Source organism: Dermacentor albipictus, chromosome 10 (assembly GCF_038994185.2).
Source record: "Dermacentor albipictus isolate Rhodes 1998 colony chromosome 10, USDA_Dalb.pri_finalv2, whole genome shotgun sequence".
Lineage (NCBI taxonomy): Eukaryota > Metazoa > Arthropoda > Arachnida > Ixodida > Ixodidae > Dermacentor > Dermacentor albipictus.
The window spans coordinates 51,603,640-51,626,092 of NC_091830.1; the positions used below are offsets into that span (position 1 = coordinate 51,603,640).

A 22,453-nucleotide genomic window follows, 5' to 3' on the forward strand; every position below is an offset into this window, starting at 1 on the left:
AGATTTTGCGAGAGCGTTAAACTTTGGATTCTATACATTTCATTCGTCCATGTTTGGCTGCAGCGCATTGTCCGTCTCTATCGATCCTCTGTCCCTTCATTGTTGTCCGCTGGTCTGACAAATTGCGCTTGTTCCGTGTCTCCGCTTCACGCTCACATACGCAGAAAAACGCACCGCTCAATCATCGCACTTTTTTTTTAACCACGCCTTCGCGACGACCGCATATTCACATCCGCAGGATGCGTCAGAGGGTGACGTCACCGCCGCGCCGCCTTCCTGTCCCGCCGACGGAAGAGCGCTCCGTTCTCCTTCGTTATAAAAGAAAAAAGCTCTCTCTAAAAAAATATTACAGCTACCCTCGGCGGGACTCGAACCCGCAATCCCCGGTTTAGGAGACCGATGCCTTATCCATTGGGCCACGAGGGCTGAGCCGAGCGGTGCTCCGGCTTGCGGGTAGACAACGGCGCTTCGAGAAGGCCGTTCTCTTCCTCCTCGCCCTCTTTTTCACTCTCTCCCTCTTTTCTAAACTTCCTTCTGTGCCCTCGCCCACTTTCACCGCTAGCGAAAAAACAGGGGGAAGGGGGGGGACAAGAGAGTTTGCCGCACTTGTTGAGCGGACGCCAAGTTTCTCTGTTTTTTATCTGGGGCAGAACGGCGAGCGGGACGGTCCGGGATTCGGTGCCGGCGCAGCGCCGCCAACGCGAGGAGAGAACGTGTCAAGCCGGTCGGGGGGGCCGAGAAGCCGGAGCACAGTCGGAAAACGAAACATCCAAAAACAAGACGACAAAAGACACAAAAAAGAGAAAACACAAGTGAGAGAGTGAAACGTGAGCAATATGGGGAAACCGCAGAACCAGTTCTCGCCACACGTCACGCCGGTCCCGGCGATGACGTAACGGCAATTTAATAAATGTCCCACAGTCGTCGGAAGTTCCGCCAGTTGCGGTTTTGTCCAAGGGCCCTTGTCTCGTTCCGTCGTGATTTCGGACGGACTGTCGATCGATCAATGCGTGACATTTGCACCATCTAAGTGCAAGGTGCTGGAAACCCAATTAAAATTTTTTAAAGAAAACGATCAAGGTGTTGGGAGGATGATTTCAACAGTCTGAAATTAGTTCTCGCAATTACGGAATAAGAAAACATTCATTTACTGTAGAGTCGGAAGCGTCGTACTTCTTCATGTAGAAATAATCTAACCACCAAATCAAAGCACTAGCTATCGTTAACAATTGGCTGCAGGCAATCGTACAGAGAAGAAGAAAAAAGTTGTACAGAAACCATTGACGATGATTGTCAATGTAAGTAAACAGCGCAAACGAACGAACGAACAAGAAAAGAACGAGCGAGCGACTGAGCGAACGAATGTTTTGCCTGCTAAGTCCGACAACCGACAAACCACAAAAACGAGCGAAAGAGACAAAAAAAAGCCATTCCCTTTAACCCTCTCCTTTCGTCATCGCCGATAGCAGTTTACCGACCTCAGCAAAATGGTCCCTTGTGTAGCAGTATAGCCAGCGCAGTTAAGCGAAATGGCAACGCATTGAGCATGCAAGGAAGGGGGTTCAATTGACCCAAAGTTCAATGGCCTTGGTTTCCTTTCTCGTGCCTTCGCTGGGCAGAACTGGCGAATACGAAATACATATGCCTAGCAGCCGCACGTCAATCAATGCGCAAAGCAGTTCCATTGCAATGCATCCCCCTTGACATGACCTGTCAACCCCGGTCACCGAAACAAACGAATGTTTTCACAAAGGGATGCTCGGGATTGATCTTCGCTCGAAGGCCACTGCGCGTTCTTGTCACTTTATGCCCGCGCAGGCTGGCTAATTCATCGTAAGCTTTGTTTCTGCAGGTCTGCGAGGCTTCGAGCGTGACGTCACAAGGAGCCGCGTAGTTGCAAGGGACCACGAAGTTACAGAAATATCCAGGGCCCGCATTCACAAGAAGCACTTGGGCTAGAATTGTTTGAAACAGCCAATTCCAGCCAATAGCGATGCTGGACATGCTATTAACAAAAGGGGCCAATCAATAGTGAAGGACACTTAAGGAGGAAAAGCCCTCTGATTTTGACATTGGACAGACCAATATTTTATAACTGCTTAGCCCAGTAAAAGATCGCCTACACAAGCGTGTTCACCATGAGCAATACCGGTTTTGTACAAAAAGTGATAGCCTAGGAAAGTTGCTTGTTGTTGACAATATAAAGTGTTCTAACGAAAAAAAAACGGAGGAGCTGCGTGATTCAGCATCTGTTCCGAGCAACCAAAAGCCCTGTCAAACTCTAAACGGCCTGCTTGGCGCGGTAACATATGTGCCGAAGCTCCGCCCCCATAGCTTTCCCTTCATAGCCTGAGAAAGTTTTCCGCGAGTATAGTGCTCAGCATCCAAAGTCAGTCTACGCACGGTTCAGCGTATTGCGCGCAAGTGGAAAACGAAAGCAATCTGTTCAGTCTCGGACAGCTGCAAAGCCACGGCGCTCGACAGCGAATGGCAACACTGTATCTTCCCCGCTCGCTCTCCTGATATCAGCCATGAGTGGGGCATCTTTCCATAGGCACGTGCGGCGACTGAGTGGAACTGATAAGAAGTGAACCAGAAACGCAGATAAGCAGCGGTGTGACGCAGCAACGCGGCTAAGAGACGCCAGTGAACCGAATCGAAGATACAATTTTGGTGCAGGAGTCCTCCGAGTACCAACGCAGATAAAAGGGGAAAAAAAAAACACGCAGTTATAAGTTGGAGCTCGGTTCACTGTGTGCCGAACTCAAATACGCGCCACTGCTTGCATCGCTATATGCAAACACCACTTATCAGAAACTCTTATCTTGTCGTCTGACAAGCCTTTCAACAAGATGGTTGCCTTTTGCTGGAGTCGGCTAGTTCACCACAGTCCAAGCATTTTGTGTGAATTTTACTGCGTGAGCATTCTTTGTCCGGTATACCCAGTCCGTCATGTGAAAAGTGTAATGCCGTGTATCTGCACAAAAATGCGTAATTTGCGCAATTAAGACATGTAATCGTTTTAATATTGTAAATGTAGATGACTGAAAGTTTCCTAAGCGGTATGGAGCGATCGAAACCAAATAAAGAAATAAAATTGATCAGAGAGAATTCCCATAGGGGTATATATGGCTCCATAATATATGCATGGGAAGCCTATGGTACAGGTGGGCCAACTGAAATTCGGGAGTGGGTGAAATTAAAGGGGGACCCGCCGTGGTTGCTCAGTGGCTATGGTGTTGGGCTGCTGAGCACGAGGTCGCGGGATCGAATCCCGGCCACGGCGGCCGCATTTCGATGGGGGCGAAAACACTCGTGTACTTGGATTTAGGTGCACGTTAAAGAACCCCAGGTGGTCAAAATTTCCGAAGTCTTCCACTACGGCGTGCCTCATAATCAGAAAGGGGTTTGTACGTAAAACCCCATAATTTTAATTTAAAGGGGGGTACAACTTGAAATTTGGCGGCAGGCCAACTTAATGTTTGGGGTGGGCCAACTTGACATTAAGGGCAGGCCAATTGAAATTTGGGGGCAAGCCAACTGAGATTTTCTGGTGGGCCAACTGGAAATATTGGGGTTAGGCGAACTGACATTTGGGTGTGGGCCAATGTAATTTGGGCGTGAGCCACATGAAATTGCGGGGTATGCTTACGTATCTTAAAAGATATTGCGCGACATAAAAAACGACACGGACGTGAAAGAAGACGACACACCAAGCGCAAACTTTCAACTTTCAACTTTTTTTTTAGTTGAAAGTTTGCGCTTGGTGTGTCGTCTTCTTTCACGTCCGTGTCGTTTTTTATGTCGCGCAATATCTTTTAAGCTATGGATTACCAACTTGCCCGGAATGCTGCTCTCATGCTTACGTATACTGAGACAACTCCAGTGGAGTTTCTGCATACATCTTTTTTTTAAGGAGCTTGTCTCGTGTAAGTTCGTTCAGCGATTTTTTTCTTTCTAGTTAAGTTTTCATCGTAGTATCTTTACGTTCTTTATTAATAAGCTTATGAAGAAATAAATAAATAAATAATTATTAATTCATTTATTTACTTATCTATGCATTCATTTATTCTTACAGGACCATTCTTCGTGCTGTCCTTTTTGTTTCTTGTTTACACGCCCATCTCTCAGTAACATGTACGGTAGAAGTGTAGGCAGTTTTCGACACCGGCTTTTCCGCAACGTTTGTTTGTCAAGTGAGTATGGAGAAATGGCATAGGAAAATCAGCAAAGGATTGAAAGGGCACACACATACACGTGGGGACCGGCCCTTTTTTTTTTTTTTTATTGATATGATATAAGGAGATGTTGGCGCGCAATTTAAGGCGCCGGCTACTCCTTATCTCTTGGGTGGTTCCGTCATACATCATTCAGGGTTCACGGTTACATATCAAATAATCATTTCACACAAGCACCAAGACTTATAAAGCAACGTTTCCACAGGAAGACTATGGCAAATGTCTCCACACCTATGTAGTCGAAAGTCTCAAAAGTAGAAACGATACTGTCGCCTAATAACACATTTTCTAGTCAGAGGATCAGCGGGTACATACAGTATACATGGCAAATGTCTCCACACTTATGTAGTCCAAAGTATCAAAAGTACAAACGATACTGTTGCCTAATAGCACATTGTCTAGTCAGCGGGTGGTATATACATTGTGTAAACAATCATTCACAGTCACAACAAAGCAGTCAACATAACATAATTCCCAAACAGATGGATATATAGAGTCACATTGAAATGAACAGAGCAATGAAAGCACTAATAGCGTCCAGCGATGCCGCTGTCTTCAAAGAAAGTCTTTAGTGCTTTTAAAGCGCTCTTCTGCAAGGCCGTTGTTGGCCAAGGGCCCAAAAGTTTCCTTAAACTGAAAGGTCTGCGGTCTAATTTACTTAGCGCTGATTTAAGTCGGCATCTTGGTGTGTCGTGATGTGGGCAATCTAGAAGGAGGTGATATATATCTTCATCTACAAATCCGCAATCACATTCGGGGGTTTCCGCTCGGCTAATTCTGTGTAAGAAATGCTTTGTGTAGGCAGTGCCTAGCCTTAATCGATGAATAAGCGTTTCCATAGTTCTATCTAATGACAATGAAAATTTGAATTCAATAAATGGATCAATATGATATAAGTCAGAGCTCTTAGAATTCTGGTCAAACCAAGTGTTTCTAGACATGTTGAAAGACGTTGTCCTTATAATGCAGCGTAATTCATTCTTTGATATTGGGAGCGGAGCCGTATCATCTTTCAGGTGCGCTTGTCGTGCTGCTTCATCAGCTGCTGTGTTGCCAGGGATGTTGCAATGCCCTGGTATCCACTGGAATGCTATTGCATGTTTTGCTTCGCTTGCCTTTGTCCCTTTGACAAAGGGACCGGCCCTTAGCGTCAATGACGAACGCTTAGCCACAAGACGCCTTGTACAATGTGCACATAAATGTTCAGACTAAGAAAACAAGCGACCGAGGAAAGCAATCAAATATACAAAGTATGAATCAGTCACAAATCCAGGAAAGCAATGAGACACTTGAACAATGAATAAGAAATGGGGAACAAAAGCAAGGCATAACTGAATACATGAGACAAGCAAAAGCACACAAATATACGGAGTGATCATCTTTCAGTTCTATGGAATTTTCAAAAATTCGAAGCGGCGGACATTACTAGCACGTGAAATTGAAGCACATATTCAACTAATTTAAGAAATTGCTAATTAACTTCGTAATTTATTTATTCCTCATACTACAATTTACGAATTGTAGCTGGTGAGATTGCAAGACGTATGCACTTGAAATGAGTTTCCAGGCTCAGACCAGTTTCGAGATATTATTTTCCATAGAGTGGTATGAAATACCTGGGCGCTTCAGTGCATAAAAGAGCGTATTGTTAAAAAAAAATCAGTTGAACAACAGTGCATTTTTGCGGCAAGTTTGACGTCACATGTCTCGTAACTGGTGTCACTTTAGAAATTTTTTTCCAATTGGATATGCCTCGCGAACTCACCGTCTACAATTCGTAAATTTCAATATCTGTCCTAAAGTAATGAATGAAGTTAATTAATGAAGTTTAGGTAACTAGTTCAATATTTGTTTTCATTTCTCGTGAACGTAAGGTCCGCCTCTCTCAGTATTTCACCTCAAGGACTTGAATTATGTTATCTGCAACAGGCGATTCCACAATGTTTAAAAATGATGACCCCGCATAAATGAACACGTACCTACACATAACTGAAGAAGAGATTATATGGCAATGGTTAAATACAATTAATGATACCACTTTTCAAAACTTTCGGAGCTTTAGTTCACGTTCTTCGATCACTCCATGGTTCGAACATTTTTATTTCGTAAAAAGACGATTATCGAAACCGTACAGCGTTGACCTCAAAGCAGTCCTTTAGAAATCACTAAGGAACACTTAAAAAGAAGGTGCTCAAGATTAAACCATAGGTAACCACATTTGCAACGAGGCAGTGTTACACGGCGTATCAGATAAAAAAGCTTCCTCTGTATATAAGTTCAAGTTCAAGGCACTGCCAACGCCCTTATTCACCACAAATGATATGTTCGGGTCAATCCTGCACAGAAGGGCTTATATGTTTCCTCCACTGTGTGGCCCTCGCTGATATGCACCAACATGGTACCCACCAAAACGGCTATAGTACGACAACAGTGTATGACTAACATAAATGATAGGTCTTGACATAAATGACATGACATGCCTGTCACGTAGGTCATGAAACAGACGCCTACGTCTTGGTACTTTCATGGTCGTTTCGTTAACTTGGGTATGTACCAAATCTGGCATAGTACGACAAGAGCGTATCGCCATCATAAATGATAGGTCATGACATGCGTGTCATGTAGGTCATGAAACAGCCCCTACGTCTCGGGGATTTCATGGTCATTTCATTAATTTCGTGTGCAGCAAAATTGGCCTAGCATGACAGGAGTGTATGACGAACATAAAGGATAGGTCATGATATGCTTGTCATGTAGGTCATAAAATAGCTGCCTACATCTTGGTGCTCTCATGGTCGTTTCGTTAACTTTGTCGGTCCCCCGCACAATGCTTCGCATGACATCGATTCCCACAGGGCGCGGGATCTGCCGTTGTTTTTCCTCCTTTTAATTAGGCCGGTCACTGTCGTAGCTCGACAATTAATGCAGGATCAGAGGTAGAAAAAATATTTGGCAGTGGCTTAGCTCGGCTATGCCAGGGTATACGTAGCGAAAGCTAAGGTATAGCATGGTTAGCCTTGGTTAATCTTGATTGCAAGCAGGTTTCTCGGATTGTCTAGCTATGTTGCGGCGTTTAGCAAATCGTTCGGCGCGCTCTTCGTCTGTTTCCTGGGCGATTCGTTTCCTCTTCATCTCGTTCCGATGTCGATTCCAAGCTTCCTCCTGCTTATCAGAATTGTCGCCGTCCATACTGCCGCCTCAACTGTGGTTGCGGCGCACGCGAGCTGTCCTTTTCAATGCTCCGACATGTTATCAGGCATGCGATGCACCTGGCGAAGCGAGCGGAGGCGAGCGCAACGACGAGGAACGCGCTGTGACGTCATACCAAACGGCGGCGGCTGAAAGGCGCGGCGCTGCACAGCGGCGAAACACCTGTGGCTCGGTGCTGCTAGTGGTGCATGCGCGGTAGTGACTAGGGAGCGAGAGAGAGAGAAATGTCCACGGCGAGGGGCGCGTTGTGACGTCATGTGCCTCCTCGGAGCACCACCGCGGTGAAATCGCAAGTTCGCGGCCAGTAAAGCTTTGGCTTTATTATTTGTTCAGCTTCTACAGGTCACATATCAGCGATAAGCACCGCGCCGCGCGGGGCAAGCGGACACCTCGAGAGGAACGATAGGCCTTTGCGTCGCAGTTTGCGTCACGTGACGAAAACGACGTAACAGTAGACGCGACGTCACGCGTCACTGGAGTCCACGGCGGCTTCGGGAAGGACAAAGTTTCACAGCCGCGCTCGGACACCACCTTTACACTGATCTTCGTAGCGACCACACGCATACACTTTTAGCGCGTCCACATTTTGTTCAACCTAAGCACGCACACCATATCGCTGTTAGATAATGCATTATGTCATCCGTTATCCTGTGCTGAACATCTATATCGTTCGGTTATCTTACTCTCTTTGAAAGACAAAGAACTTTGTGCAGTGTACGGTTATCGATTGGGTGTGCATGCACGCGCATCATTTTTGTTAACTTAGGATGTGATGTATTTTTTTTTCTTTTTCCCCCCGCCATGTATTTGTTGCGATGTATATTATTTGCGAAAATTTAATGCGTGTTATTTGCCTAGCCTACCCTACGATGTCGTGCACCACTGTTATTTTGTGTACCATTATGTTTATAGCCACTCCTGTCAAATAGCCGTCCTGTCCCCTTAGCAGAAGCTGGCATATCCATGAAATAAGTATGCGACTGTGCCGCAGCTTACATGCGTACTTGTCTTATTCCAAACGGTAACGCTCGCAGCTTATTACTCTAAGATATGATTGGCTTATAGGCAGCATACATAAAGGCATTCCCACTCCACCCGCCGTGGTTGCTCAGTGGCTATGGTGTTGGGCTGCTGAGCACGAGGTCGCGGAATCGAATCCCGGCCACGGCGGCCGCACTTCGATGGGGGCGAAATGCGAAAACACCCGCGTACTTAGATTTAGGTGCACGTTAAAGAACCCCAGGTGGTCGAAATTTCCGGAGTCCTCCACTACGGCGTGCCTCATAATCAGAAAGTGGTTATAAGAAATCCCATAAAAACTATTATTCTTAATAATAATTATCTTTCATGACATTCAGGCCCTAAATCAAAATTCCGCCCCCTACAGTAAACAGAATATAACTTGCTCTCTCAAATGCAACAAATTTCGTTAAAATCGGTCCAGTGGTTATCTCAGAAAAGCATTTTGTTTTTTGTTTTACATCTATTTCAATAGGCCTCCTCGGAGTTGGGGCCCGAGTTAAAGCTTCCTCTTAGCTGCAGCGTCACATGACCTCGCCAGCATCTCAGAACGCTCTGACACGACAAATCGCAGATATCATTAAAGGCCAACTGCAAATTAAATTCCACATTGCGCAAAGAACTCTCACGCATTGTTGCACATGCACTAACGCATGCTAAAATTTAAACGAGCTTCTTTTTGGACTTACGAGTATGCATGTAGCAGAACTGACCGTTGGGCGAGTTGGTACGAATTCATAGCGAAATATTCAGCGTACACACTTGACAAGGAGTGCCCCCCTTCACTGTGTCCTTGTCAATTGTGCGCGCTAAAAATTTCACTACGTGCATGCATGTGTTTGCACTACATCTCCCGAAGGACTGTCGACTGGTTCACACTGAGCAGAGCCAAGAAAACCCTCGCTCTGCCACGGAACTGGCCACACGCTCCCGAAGAACAAAGAGCGGCGTAGGCAGTAAACGGGTCGACGCAAAACACGGCGTTGTTCGCTCGGACCAGAGCCCTCGGGCTGGCCGCGAGCCAGCCAGACAGGGACGGCGTGTTTTGGTGAGGCGATAGGAAACGTTCTCGTGGTTTGTAGACGAGACGACGCATAGTCGTGGACGCCGTTGCACGCGCTCTCACACTCGGGATACGGCATAGCTGCCCCAGTGGAGAGGGATCGGGCTCTCGAGTCCTGTGTAGGCAGTGCGCGATCACATCGCGTGGTGTCGACAGCGATAACGAGTGTTTTGGCGGCACGGAATGTGGGGCGCGGTGTGACCGCCCAATTGACTCGCGCATGATTTCCTCGACTTTGCAGCTCTGCTAATTGCTCGAAGTCCGGAGGAGGGGGGGGGGGGGTGTATCTCTACTTGCCACCGCGAAGCATGCGAGGACGTAAACATAATCCTGGGATTACGTGTCTCTCAGGGCAGTCTTCTTGTTATGTAGCCCCGAAGCAGAACCTAAAAAAACACGTTTTAACGCGATAGCGTTAAGGAGCTCGTGTCGCAGAAAAGCCGGTGTCGGGTGTCGGCGTCGGTGTCGGCGTTTTGCGGCGTTGACCGTGAGCGATAAATCACGGCAGGCACTCCATAAATAAAAAGCAACTTCCAAGATGGGCTGGGTGGGAATCGAACCAGGGTCTCCGGAGTGTGAGAGGGAGACGCTACCACTCAGCCACGATTTCGATGCTTCCAAAAGGTACAAACGCGCCTCTAGTGAATGCGGTGTTGCCTTCGAAACGAGCCGTGGAAAGTTATACTGTGGTGTATATCGGTAATTATGAACATGTAACTTACAGAAGTCGCAATTACACGAGTAGCGAAGTGCGTTTCGCTGCATTTCTTCTGCGCTTTCCGCACACGGAGAGCCATCTTGCGGCAAACACAGAAGACCCCCTCCTCTCCATGTACGGCGCTGCCCCGACAGATGGCGCGCCACGCGCGCATTGGATAAAGCCCCTCAATCTCCCAAAGTAGCGCCATTCACTTCTCTCCTCCTCCGCTCGGCGCGGCCTCGACGGTGGCGCCGCCGGCAGTGGGCCTGCCGTAGCAGACGATGGCTAACACGCTACGGGAGGAAATCCGCGGAAAAGTTCGTTCGAGTCCTGCGGAGCAGTTTTTTCAATCTAGATCTTGCTTTGTCAGTCGGTAACTGGCCTTAAGAATGTCGTGTCGGATTTGCGGAAGAAATAGAGAAAAGCACCATTATTCAAGGCGTATTTAAGGCGTAAAGCGCGCGCACGTTGAAAGTTCGTGTTGCTGAAACACGACACAAGCACGCGGTGTGCTCAGACACGCGAGTAATTACCAGAGTTTCAGGTTTTGACAGCGCGAAAGTACACTGTAAACGAAAATAAACCCACCTGGGAGTTTTTAACAGGTGGTGTGCCCTAAAACCTCCCCTCCTCAAATATTTACTCCGATGTATGGGAGCAAAACAGCGCCATTCCCTCGTTTCACTCCACTGGCTAGCTGCGGGAGTATTAGGGTGACATGACACGATTTTACTCCGCTTAAAAATCTTGTTCTCCCGTGAAATTCCGACAGGGAGTTTTAGAAAACTCCCCTCCGCCGAAAGAGGTTGGTCACGAGGCGCTTCCCATGAGGCTGTGCGCCTCGCCAGCGACCGGGCGCGTTCGGCGGAGCGGGCAGTGCTCATGGCTGACGGTTTGTTTACATTTGTGAAGTGTCGTTCCGTGACAGCGTTTTGTCAATTTGTTTCCCGTATTTCCTTCCAGAAAGTGTTATAGGCATGCCTGAAGCTCGCTGTTTCTCAGCTTCAAGTACGTTAGCTCTGATCACTTTGCTGACAACGATGAATGCAAGAGCAACGTTTTCAAGTGCGGAAAAAGGCTTAGGTATACCTCGAAGCTGCTCACTGGCTCGTGATGTCGGCTCAGGTTCTGACTGTGTTTTCGTGCTGCGTGACCCTGGCTTGTGTTCTTCACTACGGGAAATACGACTTTTATGTCCTTTTGGGTACGTGCTGACAACGTCCGGTGTAATGTTTGAAAGGACCGCGTAGCAATGGCAACAGCAGCCACTGTTCGAGCGACGACGTCCGTGCTAATCACACATGAATGGCGTACCCCAAGTTCGTTGCGGTGCTGTGTTGCCAGTGAGAAAGATCGGAGTGCAAGCAACTGTTTTTATGTATCTGTGAACGGATATTCTCACCCGAAGAAAAACGGTAGGACATAAGTATGCGTACTGTAAATAAAGCTGCTTATTGAGCGATGTGCATCGAATTGTTATCGCGCATATAGGTTTCTGGTCACGTCATTGCTTACGATATTGCATTAACATTACGCTGTATTTGAGACACTGATTTAGACGCATGCCTGCTGGCTCCGAGTTTAAGGATTCACTCGACAGATCAGCGATGTAGCTCCTTTTCACAACCGAGAGATATTGCTTGGACGCGGAGCAAGTAGTGCGGTGAATAATATGTACGACTGCGCATTTTTCGGTGTTAAGTCGGCTGCTGCGGGTCATGCTCACACGTAATAATTTGTTGCTACGCTACCACTATATCGCAAAAATTTAATTTTGCTATGAAGCAGACGCACTGGCATATTTCTTGCTTACTGTAACTAACGCACTACTTTTTGGCCGCGAACGCCGGCAGTGTGCGAAGTCGCTCCAGCACTCATAGAATGGCATGCTAATTGTGAAAATTTACGCCATTAACTTTTTTCTCTCAATATTCTGAATTAAAGTTTTGTGTTGATTAAGGTATTCTGTTAATATCAGAGAGGCACATCTCGTATGAACGAGCATGCGAGTCGTAATTCTGAAAACAGTACAGCTGCTCCCTAGGCGGTTTCGAGGCACACAGAATCGTGGCTATATATACTGGCACCGTTGCTTCTTGAGTATCGCGTGTACTTGGAGCGTCTTTCAAATTTCTGCATTGGGCGTTTCTGAAATGTTTATGTATGTCATGATATATGTGCTTTCATTGACTTGTTTCGTCGAATTTGACGCGGTCTCGTGTGCATATTTCGAAATTTGACGAACAGCCTCTGTATGTAAAGATGTTCGCGCAAACTCACGCGATGTCTCTTTTTAGACTCCCGTTGCACCTCAAAAAAACTCCGTCCATTGCAAAGCAAAAAAGAAAAAAAAAAGACAGTAAAAAACTCCCATATATCCATGCAAGAATTCCGCTCGCACGGAGTAAAAATTCTACTCCGATCATACGGAGCATAATAAACTCCGAACCGGGGGGTCGCTAGAGGACAAGCGTTATACTCCCACCTCGGAGTTATTTCCGTTTACAGTGTATGTGCACGTGGTTTCGTAGGTTAATTTACGTACCTGCAGGATGCTTTTGTTCGGCCGGCGCGTGAGAGATTCCGACTGTCTGCGGTCAGCAATGCCTGGCAGCAGGGCCGTTTCTGTTCCGCGCCTTTTACAGATGTACGTAGCTCATGCACAGGTTGTGGTGGCCATGAGCAACGTTTTCACACCTAGGCGGAATAGATAATTTTAACAACGTACCAGCATATGAAATCGTTATTTATTTATTACAGTGTAAATGGTTAGAATTTGATAGAAAAGAAAGAAGGAACTTGATGGGACAACTGGAAAGAGGTTCAGAAAATAATTATCCCCCTCCCTCATTGGCACCAGCAACACTTTTGTTGAAGTGCTAATTTTATCTCTGTATACTACGTGCGTCTGTATTCTTTTGCGTTGTAAGTTTTCACAAGGAAGCAGTGTTGCGTTAACTGGAACAGTCAAGGCACACAAGACAGAAGAAAAGTTGATTCTTGGGTTTTACATCCCAACACCACGATCTCATAAGGCACGCCATTATGGGGGCTCTGGATTAATTTTTTTTGCAGCTGGGGTTCTTTAACGCACCCCCAATGCACTGGACACGGGCCCGTTTTGACACGGGCGTCAAAAGAAGAGGTTGGAGGAGCCGTGTCACTTCACAAAGCCGCGCGTTCTTTGCCACTTGCTCGAAGTCAGCCCGCCCGATCTTGTGAATCCACACTTTTCTTCGTTTTGCGTTGCGCCCGGCGGATGGTAAAACAAAAAGCTTTTTGCCGTCACTGGGTCTGTTGTGGCAACCGTAGGCGCAGCAGCACGGCATCGCAATTAAGCACTCGGCCCTAACACATTGTATAAAACTACCGCGCTCCTTCAAACCGCCTGCCGTACTTCGTCGCGGAGGCCCAAGAATGGGGGTCGCAGGCCCAAGATTGGGGGTCGCAGCGCGCTGGAAAGAAAAGATGTACAAAAGCGCGGCGCCTGCTCTGCGCCGTAAAGAAAAAAATATACAAAAGCGCGGCGCCTGCTCTGCGCCGTAAAGAAAAAAATATACAAAAGCGCGGGGCCCGCTTTCACGTGACACAGATTGGCCAATGGGGGAGCGGAGGAGGCTGGGGCGACAGGAGGAGTGGAGGAGGAAGCGCCTGGGTGAGCGGGGTGGCGGAAAGATCTAAGAATGGCGCTACTTTTGGAAAATTGAGGGGCTTTAGCATTGGAGCTGTCGCGGCTCGGACTCTCTCCCCTGACAACGCTTCGCCTTGCTCCCTCTGTAGAATCAAGCATCCTTCCTTTCTTTAGATCACTATCTCTCTATCTCTCTGCCCATGCCGATCACGGCGTTTGGCTGGCGTGCATCATTTCCCCTTCCGGGATACCGAGTTCTTTGGTTCGCTCCGCTTGCTCAGGCGCACGTTTCGTTGCTGCGCCGAACGCCGCGTTGCTCGACCATATGGCTCGACGCTCACCGCGTCTGATGCGGGGCGCCTCGTAAATGATGGCTGCCCTGTAGCCCATTGTCTTGCACCCATTGGCGGGTCGACGGGAACGCTATCGCGTTCCACTCTTGAAGGCGAAGCTTAAGCGTCCTCCAATTTTTTTTTACATGTATACGAAAGATGTTGGCTGAAAGACGACGCGCGCTCGCTAAGCACAGCGGTGCCTGAATTTCGCCACCGCACTTCTCCAACTCCAGGGCAAATCAGCACCACGCAGTGCATGGTCATAAAAAAGAGGGTCACAATGCCATTCCGTAACTTTAAGAGCATGCTGTACGTCAAAATCCAGTGGAATGACCGCTATTCGCGCAGCCTACGCAGTGTAAAGGCCACGACCGCCGCTGGCACACGGAATGGTTAAACGAACACACATACGGCAGCCTTTCTTTGCAGTTTACCAACGTGAGTGAGTGAGTGAGTGAGTGAGTGAGTGAGTGAGTGAGTGAGTGAGTGAGTGAGTGAGTGAGTGAGTGAGTGAGTGAGTGAGTGAGTGAGTGAGTGAGTGAAACACCTTTATTTGGTCGACTATAGATATTTTTTTCAAGCGCCCATGCTATGTTACCACTAAGAATTTGCTACGATATTGCATTTTCTTTTGGCCCGCATCGTTCCGTAAAGCACATGGCATCACTGCATATCTATAAACCTCGTTACGCCCAGTTGCCAACGGGCCCCGAAACCAAGACGCTGTAGCTTCTCAAGTGGGGGATGCGCGTATGTCATGGTGATGACTCTTTCATTTTGTTGCGGATGAACCATGCAAGAAAAGTAGGCATGTGCCGAACCATGCGGACAATGCCTCTTTTCACAAAGATAACTTTTGATAACTGTACGCCAGCAGTAAAGTATACGCTACATTAATGCCGGCGCTACGCCGGCAAAGGCAAACTGCATTGTAATATTGGACTCGTAAAAACTCTCTCTCTTTCATATATATATATATATATATATATATATATATATATATATATATATATATATATATATATATATATATATATAAATATATATATGTGTATATATATATATATATATATATATATATATATATATATATATATATATATATATATATATATATATATATATATATATATATATGTATATATATACATATATATATACATATATGTATGTATGTATGTATGTATGTATGTATGTATGTATGTATGTATGTATCTTCTGCTAGCGTAGAAGTAAAGCAGCCTCCGCGCAAACTAGTACGCTTTAAACACGGCTGGGTGCACCAAGAAACGATTGGAAAATTATACGCTCTTCATGTCTAAACAAAATACAGTGCCACAGTACTGTTCGCAGGGCCTGAAAGATGACCTACAATGCGCTACTCATCGGCATGACCTCCAAGATGGGGTGGTTCTCGCGTCTGCCTCGTACGCGCTGCAGAATCTCTGAGGCAACGTACAGTTTAAAGGCGGCTAATCAGAAAAGTAGGCAGTTACCCGCCCTGCCGTTTTACCGAGGGTGCCTCACTAGTTTGTACGACTCATTTATAACAAATTTAGCCACAGCAAGATTTTGTTGCAGTTCCATTCTTCGTAAACGCGCACACACAAAACATAGGCCACGCCATAGAGAGAGAAAAAAAATCAACCAACCCCTGCACCCCCCCCCCCAAAAAAAAAAGAACGTGAGCCTAAAAATGGAGTACATTAGTTGTGGTATTGTGCGCCGATAAGCGTGGCGGGATGCATGCCGATAACGCGGCCGGAGAACGCGTATGGTTTCGCAAGAGCACCAGCATTGTTAACGTTGCCACACAAAAGCGGCACTCCGTTATCTTATCCGATTAATCCTTACCTGAAAATATGCCCTGTCTGCCAAGCCCGAGCATCCGCCTCGGTAGCGCAGTAGGCAGCGCGTCAGTCTCATAATCTGAAGGTCGTGAGTTCGATCCTCACCCGGGGCAAAGGCGGTGTCTTTTTTTATCCGCTGTAAACCTTTCTTTTGTCTCTTTTTGCCCGTTTTTCCCTTTCCCAGTACATGGTATCCAACGCAAGATATGCTTTGGTTAACCTCCCTCTCTTTCTGTGACATTTGGCAAAGCCTCCCTTCCCCTCTGTCGTCATCGACAGAGGGAATTCTTTTCCAATTGAGCGCCAACAATCCGATATGGCTTCGCGCAAGCGAAACAGGTCTGATACCAGGTAGCTGCAGTTGGTGGGGCTAATTTCTTGGAATGCAGGTGCGGTTGTTCTCTTGTACCAAAGGGGTCCCTGATGATACAGCTTTAAGAAGGAATGGTAATTTTATGTGCGCCGTCATGGTTTGTGCAACAACTGTACAACACCTGCATCTGTCATACTCGCCCTGTTATACGGGCTTTGACTGCAACAATCCGATATGGCCTTGCGCAAGCGAAACAGGTCTGATACCAGGTAGCTGCAGTTGGTGGGGCTAATTTCTTGGAATGCAGGTGCGGTTGTTGTCTTGTACCAAAGGGGTCCCTGATGATGCCGCTTTAAGTAGGGATGGTAATTTTATGTGCCCCGTCATGGTTTGTGCAACAACTTTACAACGCCTGCATCTGTCATACTCGCCCTGTTATACGGGCTTTGACTGCACATGTAGTTGAACATTATAACTACTGTAGTTTCCCATTTTCCATTGAGTACAGGTTTAGCTTCATATGCTGCTTTTTCGAGTGCTTTTTATAGGCTTGTGTTCTGAATGTTGTACTCATAAGTGGTTGCACAATACAATTGGATTGGTGTATTTTCTATTTCATTTTGAGAGGACTTTATATATTCGCAACAGTGATGGCATGGGAAGGAACTACAGCCCTTCTTACTATAACATATATTTTGTTTTCAATGTGCAGGTGGTGAAGGGCAGGTGTCTGCTAATCAGGCAGGCTATAAGCCCAGTCTCACGACCTCGCCAGTTGGTTGCCAAACGCGGCCAACCCAGTAGTGACCATGACAAACCAGACCGAACTGAAAGTGCAGAGGACAATGTTATGCGTGCTTTAATAATATATGGCGCCAACAGAGTGATGTATATTCCTTCACAGGTTACGTGCCAAAAATTCGGAGATATTACAGCTCACACGTGTTCTAGCATATAGCGCGCGGTTTGCACAAACGTAATAGCGTACTTGCCCGATGTATTCGCTTCTGCAGTCTGCACAGCACTCAGTGTGGCCATTGCGGACTTGCATGAGGTATTGAAGTTTGAGTGGATCGAGACAGCGAAAATGACTGGTTAGAAAAAACGCGAAACACGCCTTCCGCCCAGCTGAAAAGCCCAAGTTTCGCTTTTGCGCCGGGTCGCATCTCTCGGCGTGGCAGCCCAGGCCTGCTACTTCGCGGCGCTTGGGATAGATGGCGGCGCGCTTTGAATTCACGGTGTTCTGGTGTATAGGCTACTCATACCTCTGCGTGTGCTGTGTTCTCGCCGCTGTTGCGTTGAAGCGATAGACCACGTGGTCACTTCGCTCTCTGCTGCTGCCGCGCTTGCTCACACCAGCATTTTGACAGCGACTGTCCGCGCTCATCGAGTGTGGCCTGTTCATGTTTGCTTGTGCGCGCTGACACCATGCTTGTTAATTCATATAGCAAGCTATTGCCTTTTGGTCGCTGATCCACACCGATCCACACCACACCGATATTCTTTGTTAACCTCCAAATTTTCGCCCCGTATGTTTGCACCGGCACACTCAACTGATTGAATATTTTCCCGCTGTTTATGTTATATTAGTTCGCGCCTCATATGTTAACACCAGCAGAATGCGATGAATGTACACATCTTTTTTTTTTTTCAGAGACAGTGATAAGCTCCAAGTTGGGATTAGGTTATGTCTGCCGTATGCTCTCAAACCCATTTTTCTTCGGTAAATTTCCTTCTCATTATCCTGGTTCCCTGTGAGTAATTGACCTAGACGAGCCTACTCCTGCACAGGCTCTAGAGGCTGACTGGCGACCATGAATTCTTGTTTTCTTGTCAGACTATGGATGGATGGACGTATACAATTTTATTGCACGTCCGGCATGGTTTAACGCGACCCGGGCTCAGGTCTCCCACGGGGGAACGTCAAGGCCCTGCCTAAACGCTGCCCCGTGGGCTTGGTGGACTGTCCACGTCTGGATTTCGAGGTCTGAGCTGCGCAAAGCGACGGCCCACCTCGACGACAGGATCTCCGGAGCAACTGCCATCCTTCCTATAACTACATTGCACTCCCACAGCATGTGTTTGAGTGTTGCTGGTCCTTCCTGGCCCAATTTGCACGTGTCGTCCTGATGCTTATCTGGGAAGGTACGTTTCAGACGGAATGGATTAGGGAAGGTGTTCGTGTGGAGCTGTCTCCAGGCGACGGCCTGCCTCCTGTTCCATTTGGGTCTCGGCGGTGGGTATATCCTTCTGGCGTTTAGATATGCACTGGTTACGTCATTGTGTCTGGTGCGCCTGTCCCGTTCCGCTCGAGAAGCATTCGCTATCGTGCGAGAGGCGTTGCCCTGTTCGGCGCGGAGGGTGATGTCTCGCGCCGTCCGGTGCGCCGTCTCGTTTAGATTCGGGAGCGCGTCGCCTTCCGTGGTGACGTGCGCGGGGAACCATACGTTCCTCGAGCGCGCGGTTTTGGATCTGCCCGCTTTGGCCAGAATGGACAGGGCTTCCTTGGAAATTCTACCTTTGGCGTAATTCTTTACTGCCGTTTGCGAGTCGCTTGGTACGACTTCGCATTCCTGTTCTGCGAGGGCCAGCGCGATCGCAACTTACTCCGCTATTTCCGAGTGTCTGGTGTATACACTGCATGCGATTCTGATTTTGGAATCAGGCTATTGAACATTATCTTTGTCTTCTCCATATTAATTATCAATCCTCCTCGCACACTTTGTTGGTTAAGGTCCTCAACCATTTGTTGCAATTCCATCAGGCGCAAGGCTCCGGGAGGAGGGGCGCGTTTTCCTCTTGCTTAGGAGAACGTGGCCCGTGAGAACGTTTCTTAACTTAAGATGTGATGCATCTTTTTGTTCCTTTTTCACCGCCAGGTATTTGCGAAAATTTCATGCGTATTGTTTGCCGCGCCTACCCTACGATGTCGCGCGCCACTGTGTTATTTTGCATACCTTTATGTTCATAATCGCTCCTGTCAAAGGACCCCTTAGCAGAAGTTGGCTTATCCATGCAATCAGTATGAGACTCTGCCGCAGCTTACGTGCGTAGTTTTCTGGTTCCAAACGGTAACGCTCACGGCATATTACTCTCGCTAGAAGCTTATTGGCTTATAGGCGGCATGCATAAAGACATCCGCGCTCCAGTATTGAAGCAGGTAATCACACTCCCAACATTTACACTCAGACTCATCATCTGCACCGGAGCTATGGCCCAACCTGTAGCAATAAGTCTTAACTACAGCGTCACACGACCTCGCCAGCGCTCTCAGAACGCTCTCACACGACCAATCGCAGACGGCATTAACGGCGCCAACTGCAAATTAAATTCCGCATAGCGCAAAGAATTCTCGCGCATTGTTGCACGTGCACTAACGCACGCTAAAAGTTAAACGAGCTTCTTTTAGCACTTATGAGTATACATGTGCTTGCACCACATTTCCCGAATGACCGTCGACTGGTTCACACTGAGCAGAGCCAAAAGAACCTTCGCTCTGTCCCGGGACTGGCAACACGGTGCTGAAGAACAAAGAGCGGCGTAGGCAGTAAACGGGTCGACGCAAAACACGGCGTTGTTCGCTCGGACGAGGGTCCTCGCGCTGGCCGCGAGCCAGCCAGACAGGGACGGCGTGTTTTGGTGGGGCGATACGAAACGTTCTCGTGGTTTGCAGACGAGACGTCACATGGTCGCGGGATGTAGCATAGCTGCCACAATGGAGAGGGATTGGCTTCTCGAGTGGTGTGTACGTACTGCGTGATCACGTCGCGGGGTTTCGATAACGAGTGTTTTGGCGGCACGGAATGTGGGGTGCGGTGTGACCGCACGATTGACTCGCGCATGATGACCCCCTCGACTTTCCAGCTCTGCCAGTTGCTCGCAGTCCGGGGGGACCCTCTCGACTTGCCTTCGCCAAGCACGCGAGGACGTAAACATCCTGGAATTACGTATCTCCCAGAGCAATCTTCTTCTTATGTAGCTCCGAAACAGAACTAAAAATTTGTTTTCTTTTTTTCATGTATATACGAAATATATTGGCTGAAAGACGACGCCCACACGCTAAGCACAGCGGCGCCTTAATTTCAGCAGCGCAGTTCTCCAACTCCAGCGCATGTCTACACGACGTAGTGCATGGTCATAAAAAAAAGAGGTGCTGTAACAAGCATGTGACGCCCCCTCGGACATAATCTTCGTTGGCCCGCCAGGCTCGGTGGGCTGCCATGCTCGCTAGGCAACATTGGGCACCGCACCCAATAAACACCGACGAGCACAGCTGCTCGGCGGTCAGTCATCGTTCGTTGCCACCACGCTTCGGAGCGTCGGCCTAACGGAGGGTGCCTCGAGCCCTCCCTCGTTCACAAACCCGGGCGGGTCGTGACAGGCGCACTGCCATTCCGTAACTTTAGGAGCATGCTGTACGTCCAAATCCAGTGGAATGACCGCTATTCGCACAGCCTACGCAGAGTGAAACCCACGACCACCGCTGGCACGCGGAATGGTTAAACGAACACGCATACAGCAATCTGTGTTTGCAGCTTACCAACATAAAGGTATTGTTTTCACGCACACGCGCTTTCTTACCATTCGGAATTTGCTACGATATTGCATTTTTTTTTTTTGGCCCGCACGGTTCCGTAAAGCGCATGGCATCACTGCATATCTATAGACCTCCTTTCGCGCAGTTGCCAACGGACACCGAAACCAAGACGCTGTAGCTTCTCCAGTGGAGAAGGTGCGTATGTCATCATGGCGATGTCTCTCATTTTCTTGCGAAGGAACCAGCAGCCATGTGCTGATCCATGCGGATAATGCCTGTTTTGTGTCTTGCACGTGTGTCTGCCTTCGAGCAAATTAGTACACTTTGAACTCGCCTGGGTGTCCCAAGAAACGATTGGAAAATTATACGTTATATTATAAAACAGTGCCACAGTACGTTCGCAGGACCCGACACATGACCTACAATGCACGGGTCATCGGCATGGCCTCTGAGATGGGGCGGCTCTCGCGTCTGCCTCGTACGCACTGAAAAATCACTGAGGCAACGTGCTATATAAAGGCGGCTAGTAAGAAAAGTAGACAATTACCAGCCCTGCCGTTTTACCAAGGTTGCCTCTCTAGTTTCTACTGCTCATTTTTTTTTTTTCATTCTTCGTAAACATGCACTCACGAAACATAGACCAGGTCATAAACAGAAAAAGAATTGAACATACAAAAAAAAGCGTGAACGTAAGGATGGAGTGCAGTGTTAGGCTGCTGAGCACGAGGTCGCGGGATCGAATCCCGGCCACGGCGGCCGCATTGCGATGGGAGCGAAATGCGAAAACACCCGTGTACTTAGATTTAGGTGCACGTTAAAGAACCCCAGGTGGTCGAAATTTCCGGAGTCCTCCACTACGGCGTGCCTCATAATCAGAAAATGGTTTTGGCACGTAAAACCCCATTATAAAAAAAAAAGGATGGAGTGCATGACTTGGGGTATTATGCGCCGAATAAGCGTGGCGGTATGCGTGCGGGTAACGCGGCCGGAGAACGCGTATGGTTTCGTAAGCGCCAGCACGGTTTAACGTTGCTGCACAAAAGGGCCATTCCGTTATCTTGTTCGATAAATGCCTACCTTAACATACGCCCTATCTGCTGAGCCCAAGCATCCGCCTCGGTAGCGCAGTAGGCAGCGCGTCAGTCTCATAATCTGAAGGTCGTGAGTTCGATCCTCACCCGGGGCAAAGGCGGTGTCTTTTTTTTTTATCAACTTTAAACCTTTCCTTGTAATTATTCTTACCCATTTTTCCCTTAGCCAGTACACGGTAGCCAACGGGAGATCTTCTTTGGTTAACCTCCCTGTCTTTCTGTGCCATTTGGCAAGGCCTTCTTTCCCCTCTGGCGTCATCGACAGAGGAGAAGGACGGGAAAGAATTCTGTCGTCATCATGACTCGCTATCTAAAGCTCATGTCGTCATTGGTCCAGCTAAAGTCCTTTCTTTCTATAAAAAATGACAAGCAATCTTTCACAAGGACGCTACTTTAGCGTCTTTGTGAAAACGCGACAAAGCGCCACCACCGCCAAGAGCACCCAACCTTTGGGACGCCAGTGGC

At 47.8% G+C, this 22,453-nt stretch overlaps 3 non-coding genes across 3 annotated transcripts; 2 read left to right on the forward strand and 1 right to left on the reverse strand.

The window, feature by feature from the left end:
• Positions 1-353: 353 nt before the first annotated feature.
• TRNAR-CCU (transfer RNA arginine (anticodon CCU)) lies at positions 354-426 on the reverse strand. The gene has a single exon. It is a non-coding gene; the product is annotated as a tRNA-Arg (tRNA).
• Positions 427-16,087: 15,661 nt separating this feature from the next.
• Positions 16,088-16,160, forward strand: TRNAM-CAU (transfer RNA methionine (anticodon CAU)). Its single transcript has one exon. It is a non-coding gene; the product is annotated as a tRNA-Met (tRNA).
• A 5,850-nt stretch (positions 16,161-22,010) lies between these two features.
• TRNAM-CAU (transfer RNA methionine (anticodon CAU)) lies at positions 22,011-22,083 on the forward strand. The gene has a single exon. It is a non-coding gene; the product is annotated as a tRNA-Met (tRNA).
• The last annotated feature ends 370 nt before the right edge of the window (positions 22,084-22,453 follow it).